This window comes from Sarcophilus harrisii, chromosome X (genome assembly GCF_902635505.1).
Source record: "Sarcophilus harrisii chromosome X, mSarHar1.11, whole genome shotgun sequence".
Taxonomy (NCBI): Eukaryota; Metazoa; Chordata; class Mammalia; order Dasyuromorphia; family Dasyuridae; genus Sarcophilus; species Sarcophilus harrisii.
Window position 1 is genome coordinate 14,938,619 of NC_045432.1, and position 9,934 is coordinate 14,948,552.

The window sequence follows — 9,934 nt, forward strand, 5'->3', positions numbered from 1 at the left end:
ATAGTCCAAGGGGACTTTGGACTTGAACTTGGTGGGACCCCTGCATTGTTGTTGTTATTGTTTGCTTTCGGTTTTAAAGAGTACCATTCACATCAAGGGATGATGGCTTGGCTTGCAGGTGAATTGGATTTAAGTGAAGCAGAGATGTTCAAAGCCTTACTCTCTTCCTGAGTCATCAGTGTCCAGTGACAGGACAAAAGTCAAGAAAACTGGCAATGGCCCAGGATGCAGTGCGTGACATTAATGGCTTCAGTGCCCAACCAAGGTGTAAGTACAATTATAGCAAATTGGGACAAATTGTGCTCCTCTGCCCATTCTACCAGAGAGAATCTTAACATGCTTGATGGTAGACATCATCTTCCTAGAGAGTGAGGCCGTGTAAGGAGGATGGTAGCCCCAAGATGCTGGGGGAAATATTTGTATACTTGTTTTTGCTACACTTTTAAAGTAAATAATACTCTGTCAAAACTTATATTGAATAGTTAAATGGAAGTGGGATGCTAATCACTGGGCCCTAGAAAGGGGGAACCACAATTGATGGGGACATGAATCAATGTGGAAAAAAGACAATCCCCCAACCCACTCAGAATATTGGAGAAGTTTTGGGAGTGAATGAAATGTAAGAGACCTGTCCTTCAGACATGGGGCCAGAGCAAACTTAAATTACCAAAGACTATGGGAAAATCATATTAAGGACTACTAAGGCCAACTCTGAAACTTTTTGATTCTTCAATTTGCTTATTTCCCATGATATACTCTACTATAGCTACACACAAAGATGTTCATAGCCTTGACTTGCCTTCACCCACAAAGTTTCTACTTCCATTTCCATGAACTCTGAAATTCCTTTATTTGGCCTTAATTTTTTTGTAGAGATGTTTTTTTCCCTTTATGATTCCTTTAGCTACATCCCTGAAATTTTATCGTTTATTTTCTTCATAATAATTTTACTTTTAAAAAAATTTTCAGTAGTATTTTATTTTTCCAATTAGATGTAAAAATAGTTTTCAACATTCATTTCTGTAAGCTTTTGAGTTGCAATTTTTTCCCCTCCCTCTCTTACCTCTCTCTTCCCCAAGGTAGCAACAAATCTGATATAGGTTATGAATGTACAATCAATTTAAACATATTTCCATATTAATTGTGTTGTGAAAGAAAAATCAGAACAAAAGGGAAAAATCATGAGAAAAAAAGCAAACAACAAAAGGTGAAAATTGTATGTTGGATCTGCGTTCAATCTTCATTGTTCTCTCTCTAGAATCAGATGGCATTTTCCCATCCCAAATCTATTGGAATTGTCTTGAATCACCACATTGCTGAGAAGTACCTGATCCATCATAGTTGATTTTCACTCAGTCTTGCTGTTATGATGTATAATGTTCTCTTGGTTCTATTCATCAGTTCATGTAAGTCTTTTCAAGCTTTTCTGAAATCCGTCTGCTCATCCTTTCTTACAGAACAATAATAATCCATTACATTCATAGGCAATTCTTTGTCACCACAAAAAGAGCTGCTACAAACATTTTTGCGCATGTGGGTCCTTTCCCTACTTTTATGATCTTTTTGGAATACAGAATTAGTAGTGACATTGCTGGATCAAAGAATCATTTTTTCTATGACTTGTTCTTTGACCCACTCATTATTTAGGATTTCATTTTTAAATTTCCACTTGGGTCTATGTCTTTTGTTTATGGCTCCTGAACCAACTACTAACTTTATTGTATTATGTTCTGTAATGGATATATTAACTATTTCTGCTTTTTTACATTTGTTTGAAATATCACTGTGCCCTGATATATAGTCATTTTTTTTTCAATTCTATGTAGTACTGAGAAACATGTATATTCTTTTTTTTTAATAGCCTTTTATTTACAGGTTATATGTATGGGTAACTTTACAGCATTGACAATTGCCAAACCTCTTGTTCCAGTTTTTCCCCTCCTTCCCCCCACCTCCTCCCCCAGATGGCAGGATGACCAGTAGATGTTAAATATATTAAAATATAAATTAGATACACAATAAGTATTACATGACCAAACCGTTATTTTGCTGTACAAAAAGAATCAGACTCTGAAATATTGTACAATTAGCCTGTGAAGGAAATCCAAAATGCAGGTGGGCAAAAATATAGGGATTGGGAATTCAATGTAATGGTTTTTAGTCATCTCCCAGAGTTCTTTCGCTGGGCGTAGCTGGTTCTGTTCATTACGGCTCCATTGGAAATGATTTGGTTGATCTCATTGCTGAGGATGGCCAGGTCCATCAGAATTGGTCATCATATAGTATTGTTGTTGAAGTATATAATGATCTCTTGGCCCTGCTCGTTTCACTCAGCATCAGTTCATGTAGGTCTCTCCAGGCCTTTCTGAAATCATCTTGTTGGTCATTTCTTACAGAACAATAATATTCCATAATTCCTATACCACAATTTATTCAGCCATTCTCCAATTGATGGGCATCCACTTGGTTTCCAGTTTCTGGCCACTACAAAGAGGGCTGCCACAAACATTCATGCACATACAGGTCCCTTTCCCTTCTTTATGATCTCTTTGGGATATAAGCCCAGTAGTAACACTGCTGGATCAAAGGGTATGCACAGTTTGATAACTTTTTGAGCATAGTTCCAAATTGCTCTCCAGAATGGAAACATGTATATTCTTTTGCTGTTCTATTTAGGAGATACTATAAGTCTTTCACCCCTAACTTTTCCAGCATTTGTTCAATTCCACATTTTGCCTTTTGTTTATCTTTTTGTTAAACTTATACAAACTGAAAGAATGATATTAAAGTCTCCTGTCACTATTGTATTACTGCCTTCTGGTAGTGCAGGTAGTATTTATTTCCTTTTTGAACTTGTATGCTAAGGAATTTGGAATTTATAAGTTTATTACTGATATTGGTTTGTTATCTGTGATGCCTTTTACCATAATGTTTCATTTTTATCCCTTTTTTATTTTTTGGATGTTTGTCTTTGTTTTGTCAGATAGAATGACTGTAACTCTTACTTTTTTTGGATCTACTCAATGCATAGTAATTTTTTTTTCCATTCTCTAAGTTTCATTTTGTGTATGTCTTTGGTTTTTTTTTAAGTGTTTTTTTTAGGCCACAAATTGTAGAGCTTTGTTTTCTTATCCAATCTGCTTCTTTGTTTTATTGGGTTGTTTAATTCAATCACATTTGTTATGAGTTATTTTTATATTTTTATCAGTTTATTTTTAATATTAAGTTTTCTTTTTCAAGTTATGATTTTTCCTTTTCTATACACACAGCAATATATTTTTCTTTTTTTTTCCTTTTTTAATTGTTTTATTCTGGTTATACATATATAATAACGTTTTAAATAAACATTTCTTTATGAATCATGTTGGGAGAGAAAAATCAGAACAAAAGGGAAAAACCACAAGAGGAAAAAAAAAAACAGAAAAAAAGTGAACATAGCATATGTTGATTTACATTCAATTTCCATAGTTCTCTCTCTGGATGCAGAAGGCATTTTTTATCTAAAGTTTATTGGGATTGCCTTGGATCACTGAATGGCTGAGAAGAGCCAAGTCTTTCATAGTGGATCATCACACAATCTTACTGTTACTGTGCACAATGTATTCCTGGCTCTACTTGTTTTGCTCAGCATCAGTTCGTGTAAATCATTCCAGACCTTTCTAAAATCAGCTTGTTCATCATTTTTAATAGAACAATAATATCCCATTACCTTTATATACCATAACTTGTTCAGCCCTTCCCCCATTGATAGGCATCTGGTCATTTTTCAGTTTTTTGTTACCTCAAAAAGAGCTGCTACAAACATTTTTGTATATGTGGATCCTTTTCCCTCCTTTATGATTTCCTTAGGAAACAGACCCAGTAGAAACACTGTTGGATCAAAGGGTAGACACAGTTTGATAGCCCTTTGGGCACAGTTCCAGATTGCTCTCCAGAATGGTTGGATCGTTTCATAACTCCATCAACCATGTCTAATGGCCTTTTTTCAGTCTTCATGCTTCCTGACCTCTCTGCAGTTTTTACACTGTCAGACATCTCTCTTTGACTCTCTTCCTCCAAGGTTTGATTTTATAGATTTTTTTTTCTTTGTTGTTATTTTGATGTTACCCTCAATCCTATCTGACTAGTCTTTCTCAGGATCTTTTGCCTTATGGAAGTGTATTTAAAAAAACAAACACCTCCTTTGCAGTTTCTCTAAAAGTATTAAGTAACATTTCTCCAGTCTAAAACTCTTTTCAGACTTTTCCCTTTAGGAAAGAAGGTAGAACAAAAGCTAAGACCTTTCTTAGGGAAATGGATTAATATTGATAACCAAACTTGTCCAAATAAGATCATAGTCTCTCTACCCATCTAAAAATGGTTGTCATCATTATTTCCCTAACAGTGTTGTCTTATTTTTCATTCAAGGTAAAAGTATTGATCACAAGAAGAAATTCTTTTTAATTCTTAGGGAAGGAGAAATAAGCATTTAAATAGCATCTTCTATGTGGCAGACATTGTGCTAAATACTTTTTCCCAAATTTTATCTAATTCTGTCTTCACAACAACCCTTGGAGGCAAGTGCTATCATTATTTCTATTGGCCATTTCAGGAAACTGAGGCAAACAGAGGCTCAATGATTTTCCCAGTGTCACACAGTAGATGTGTCTGAGGCAGGTCTTCCTGACACCAGGCCCAGAGGTCTGTGCCTTTAACTCTTTGAAAAAGAATTGTCCAGAAAAGAACTGAACAGTTATTATTCTAGAATGTTATTATATTTTAACATGTTATCTTTTTTCCTTGTTCAAGGTTTCATAGTGTTTTGGGGAAGAAAGGATATGTGCGATGGCATGAGAGACTGTTTGGACATTTTTTTCTCTTTAAGGTAAAAAAGGTTTGAATTTTGATTAATATTAGATTAAATAAAATAAATAATATTATATTAAATAAAATAATTTCTATCAGGCAAACCTAAGTCACACAGTGCTATATTAATATGAATCTCTTTTCTTCCATTGTTTAGTGTTGCCATTTACCTGAATGGTAATGTTTAATAAAAGTCAGCATCAGACCTAAGACTGCTTCTCTTTGAAAGACATCCATGGCCACCGGAAGTTTTTCAGAAAAGGTATGCCCCAGCCTTGCTGACTTCTGACTGGACTCACAAAATCTGCCCATTTGAGAGAAAGTCCAAGTGTGTCATACATTAGAAGGAGTATGTGTATGTGTCTGTGACTGAATTGGTAACGCGCCCACCTTGGGTATTACATGTGGGAAGCCAGTATAAAGCCTTCTTTTGCAGCTTTAAATCCCCTATTCACACTGGTACTAAACCAATTTTAGCTACTACCAAAACACTGACAATTCAGCAAGGGATCTCTGATGACAAGGAAGTTGCATCTCAACCCATGAGCAGGAATGCCCAGTAAGCTTTCTTTCCTTCTTCTTGTGCTGGGCAGCAGATTTCCTGGGTATAGTGACCCAGGCCATTACTCTGAGCACAACTGTTCCTAGCCACAGTTCTCAGTCCAGAGACTCCTAGCTGACTGAAAAGGATATGTTTTCACATACTGTTTTCTTTCTTTTTTTTTTCTTTTTTTTTTAATAGCTTTTCATTTATAAGTTATATGCATGGGTAATTTTACAGTATTGATAATTGCCAAATCTGTTGTTCCAATTTTTCCCTTCCTTCCCCCCATATCCTCCCCTACATGGCAGGTTGACCAATACATATTAAATATCACATACTGTTTTCATAGTTTTATGCTTATTTTAATGTTTATCAGTCTGGTCTGTAGTTAGAAAGAGAGAGAGAGAGAGAGAGAGAGTCCTAAAGGAGTGACTGATCGATCTTAAAATCACCAGGTCCTCCATTGTAAAGGGGTAAATGACCACACGATCACAAAGATCTTCATCCTTCCTCTCCCTCCCCTCTCCCGCCACACAGTGTTCAATTTCTTGCTCAGTAGATGCTCCTGGTCATTTTCAGAGTGCTTGACTAAAATTGTCCAGAGCATCCTCTTTCCTGAGAATTACTGAGCTGAGAAAATGAGGCTCCAGATGTCTCTGTGCCCCCCAAAAAGACCAGACTCTCTGCTCTAAGGGTAGAAAGAAATCTAGGTTCCTGAGAGTCAGTCAGTGAGCTTTAAGAACAATTTCTCCACTATGTGGATACTCATTTTAGGAGAGGATCTACCACATCAAAGGGATGGCTTGGTTTGCAGGTGAATTGAATTTGTGAGGCAGAGTCGCATAAAGTCATCAGCCTCACTCTCTCTTCCAGAATCATCAAAGTTCAGTACCAGGACAAAGATCAAGATGACCAAGATGACCTGGGATGCGATGGATGACCCTCGGTATCGTGTCTGACCAAGCTCTAAACACTTCACAGTACCTTCATCGCCACTGGAACCCAGGCGTGCAGCTAAAGTAAACACTGAATGTCCACCTTGGAAAAAGTTAGGGGGACCTCAGACTGGGGAACAATGTCTCTATCCTTAGAAAAGCTGACATTTGAGCTCCCCCATCAGAGAATTAAAAGATGCAAATTCTTCAACAACATGATTAGACCAGAAATTTTTCAGAGGCTTCTCTTTTAATCTAAATTAAAAATATACTGTCTGGATTTTTGATTACATGAATAAATGGAATGTTTGTATCTTATCTTGCCTATGAGTTTATGTTCAGTGTGAAAGATGCTCAGTCCATAAACTGAACTGAAGTTCATTTAAAAGGTTTTCCTTCAGTGATCCCCAAAACAACATAGAAAAAGGAAATGAATTAAAAAGCAAATTATAGTAATTATAGTTTACAACGTCATGGTGTGGATCTAAAACTCAATTTGAAGACAATGAGAAATGATTAGGAGCTCTTGAAAGTAAAAAATGCTAAACATACAACTCTGCACACATTTATTACTTCATCTAGAACCCAGATGAATGACTTTAATTCCTCATTCTCCAAAAGCAAGAAAATAGAAGAGTGATTTTTCACTTAAACAAGGTCCTCATTTTTGCCAGCTATCCAAATCTCTTTCAAGGGTTAACTTAGAAAAATAAAGCAGAAGTTTAAAAGCCATGATATTGGAAACCATTGTAGAGAAATGTTTTGATTGCTTTGCAACATTTGGAGGTTAAGTTCTCCTTGATCAGAATTCTGTAACTGCTTATCCAAGCAAGATTAAGCCTAGAATAGGGAGTCCTCTCAGTTTGGTAAATGACTATCTAAAGTATTCAAATGTAATTATTCCAGATTATGAAAGCAGGATTTTGCACAGTGCTGCTGACCTTGGAATGTTTATCAATGGATGTTGCAATTGGGCTTGAATATTCCCTTCTCTGGGACTTGAAGATATCATTCCTGTACTGGAAGTATTGTGAAGGTTCTTCTGTAAATGAATACCAAAGCTGTTCCAGGAACTTAGGATTCAGGAGAGTTAAAAAAAAAAAATCTCAATAGAAAAATTCAGGCCATAACCAAATTCTGGTCTTTGTTAAGCACATGAGGAGTTTTTCAGGAGTCTAATTCAAGGCCATGCTACTAATGGCTGGCCGGGCAATTTAGAGAAAGGAGATCTAGGCTAATTTTGTTGTTGCTGGAGTACCAAATTTTGGTTGCGGATAAAAAACATATCGGTTGAAAATTTGTCTTGAATAGCTCAACAATGTACTTGTAAAAATTGTACCATCTAGGTAACATAATCTTAGAATCAGGAGGACCCAAGCTCAAATCTGGCCTCAGACACTTAACACTTCATATCTGTGTAACCCTAAGTATGTGGCTTAACCTCAATTGCCTGGCCAAAACAAAGAAACAAGACTTCTTAAACTTTTGCCACTCGTGACCCCTTTTCTGCCGAGAAATTTTTACACGACCCTGTGTATGTTGGTATATAAAATATGTATACAAATCAAATATTTACTAATAATATTTCACAATTTTACAACCCCCCCATTCAGTTATGCAATCCCATATGGGGTCCTGAACCTAGTCTAAGAAGCTGGGATCTATAATAAGATCAGAATTAAAAGAATTAGATATTTGCCAAGGGCTTTGCCAACCTTAAAGCATTTTATACATGCTAGCTATTATTATTATTATTATCCCACCAAACACATAATTTGGGGAAACTAGGCCAAGACAGAAGCAGCTAAGTGGCTTAGGACACAGCTCTTGGAGTCAGAGAGACCCGAGTTCTCTCATGGATCCTGGTCAAATTACCCAGTTGGTCTCAGCCTCAGTCTTCTTATTTGTGAGACTGCATCTATATCACAGGGTTCTTGTGAGGTTTCAAGTGCCTTGCAGCCCTGAAAGGCTTCCCTAAAGGCTTTCAGTTAAGTGGGAGAACAGCCCACAGAATTTGGACCATTTTCTCTTGTTCTCCTGTAAGTTCATTCAAACCAAATGACAAAATTCTATAATATCTGACATTGATATAGTTCTCTAAGGTTTGCTAAGCACTTTATAGTTATCTCATTTGATCCTCATAACAACCCTGGGAGGTGGATGCTCTTATTATCCTCATTTTACAGATGCAAATATGGATGCCAGGAGAGGTTTAATGATGTTCCAAGAGTCATACAGCTAGTGTGAGGTACATACAGTGTCTGAGATAAGATTTGAACTCAAAACTTCCTGACTAGATCCCAGAGGTCTATTTGCTGTGCTACCTGTTCTTATTAGCGTCTATATGTTTTTAGCATAAACTGAAGTTAATCCTGCTAATAAAAGACTCCAAGGCAGTTGGGAATGGAAACTGAAGGACTTTTATAAACAGATTACTCTTAATGCCCAAAAAGGCAGCTAAAAGCCAGGGCTGTCAATATTAACCTGATGTATTCCACTCTAAATAAGCCTTTGCCTTATTAAGGGCTAATCCATGTTTAATGAGTTAATGGTATAAGGGTTACTATGACTGATTTTGTCTAAGTGGGCAGCAGCTCTGTTGCTCATTAGGACTGAGGAAGGGACCTCCGCCTAAGGAGTGGTGTTCCAGGGTGAGGAGCAATCACAGGCCCCGGCCTGTATTGAGAAAGGAGCAAATTTAGAAGGCAGCTTTGGGAGGGGGGGGGGGGGGGGGGGGGGGGGGGGGGGGGGGGGGGGGGGGGGGCGTGGTGTCTCAGTCCAATTTCTAGCTCAATCTGAAGCCTGCAGAAATCCCAAAGCAAAGCAGAATTTTCATTTCTGTCACTGAATTAGCAGAACTATCCTGCTGGCTGAGAGTGGTTGAGTTGAACAGCAGTCTACTGGAAACCCAGCCAGAGGCAAGATGCTCCTTCCCAAACACAGATCAGTAGCATGCAGAGGTCAGATCAAGAAGGCCGAGATCATACTGTGCCCTGGAGCAAACCTCTTTGGAAGCACAGAAACATTGTAGGTTCCCAGCCTGGGCTGTCTCTGACAGTCTAAGAATAATTCAACATTCAGTTCCTCAAAAAGTAGGAACGGGACCAGCCCAGAAATGCCTTCCCGAAGTGCATAGACCCTGATCCTAATATAATGTCTGAAGTCAGGCAGCAGGCTTGGAAGAATGGGCTGGGGAAGGGGGGGGGGGGGGGAATCCCACTACAATCTGTTGCTTCCTAGTATTTTTTTTCTTGTGGTTAAGACCATTTCACTGCAACTGTCTAGCACTTTGAGTGCTATTACTGCCTGGGAGAGATGACAAAATAAACAAGCTAATAGGCTGACAAAGCTGAGTGGGGTTGTTTGTACCTAGATTGGAAGAGAACTGAATCTTTCCTTGGTATAAAGAGCTATTGGGCTTATGTGAAAAGGAAAACATGTTTTTAAATGGCTTTTTATTTTCAAAATATACTCATGGTTAATTTTTCAATGTTGACCCTTGCATAGCCTTGTGTTTCAGCTTTTCCCCTCCTTCCTCCCACCCCCTCCCCTATGTGGCAAACAATCCAATATATGTTAAAATATATGTTAAATCTAATATGTGTAAACA

At 37.6% G+C, this 9,934-nt stretch overlaps 1 long non-coding RNA gene across 1 annotated transcript; it reads left to right on the forward strand.

Moving 5' to 3' along the window:
* Window positions 1–4,641: 4,641 nt before the first annotated feature.
* On the forward strand, window positions 4,642–6,622 carry LOC116420231. Its single transcript, XR_004230528.1, has 3 exons — window positions 4,642–4,864; window positions 5,003–5,107; window positions 6,263–6,622. It is a non-coding gene; the product is annotated as an uncharacterized LOC116420231 (long non-coding RNA).
* The last annotated feature ends 3,312 nt before the right edge of the window (window positions 6,623–9,934 follow it).